Here is an 838-nt window from a genome sequence, read left to right on the forward strand (position 1 = left end):
AAAGAAAAACAAGTAGATAGAATAGAAAAAATAGAAAGCTAGTGTTATTTTTATTTATTTTTTTTATAAAAAATAAGATAAATAGATAAAGTAGAAATAGAATAGAAAGTGCTAGAGTTAGAGGGTCAAATAAAGATGGAACAGATGTGTTTTTAGTCATTTCTTGAAGATGGCTGAGGACTCAGCTGCTCGGATTGAGTTGGGCAGGTCATTCCACCAGGAGGGAACATTTAATGAAAAAGTGAAAGTGATTTTGTGCCTCTTTGAGATGGCACAATAAAGCGACGTTCACTTGCAGAATGCAAGCTTCTAGAGGGCACATAACTCTGAAGTAATTAATTAAGGTAAAGGGGTGCAGAGCCAGTGGTGGTTTTGTAGGCAAAAATTAATGCCTTGAAATTTATGCGAGCAGCTACTGGTAGCCTGTGCAAACTGATAAACAGAGGTGTGACGTGCATTCTTTTCGGCTCATTAAAGATTAATCTTGCAGCGGCATTTTGGATTAATTGTAAAGGTTTGATAGAACTGGCTGGAAGACCTGCCAAGAGCACTGCAATAGTCCTGGACAGAACAAGAGCTTGAACAAGCAGTTGTTTTGTATGTTCTGAAAGAAAGGGCCCCATCTTCTTGATGATGAATAAAGCAAATCTGCAGGACCGGGCAGTTTTAGCAATGTTGTCTGAGAAAGTCAGCTGATCATCAATCACAACTTCAAGGTTTGGATGGTGACAAAGTGATGGGTTTGTTGAAACCACAAGCAGTTCTGTCTTAGCCAGGTTGAGTTGAAGGTGATGGTCCGTTGGTCCGTCAGAAATGTCTGTTAGACAAGCTGAGATGC

General features: G+C 39.5%; 1 protein-coding gene across 2 annotated transcripts in view; it reads left to right on the forward strand.

Moving 5' to 3' along the window:
* Positions 1–838, forward strand: part of enoph1 (enolase-phosphatase 1) — an 11,308-nt gene that overhangs the window by 2,720 nt on the left and 7,750 nt on the right. The window lies entirely within an intron of this gene.

This window comes from Sinocyclocheilus grahami, unplaced genomic scaffold (genome assembly GCF_001515645.1).
Source record: "Sinocyclocheilus grahami isolate Dianchi unplaced genomic scaffold, SAMN03320097.WGS_v1.1 scaffold638.1, whole genome shotgun sequence".
In the NCBI taxonomy this organism is placed as follows: domain Eukaryota; kingdom Metazoa; phylum Chordata; class Actinopteri; order Cypriniformes; family Cyprinidae; genus Sinocyclocheilus; species Sinocyclocheilus grahami.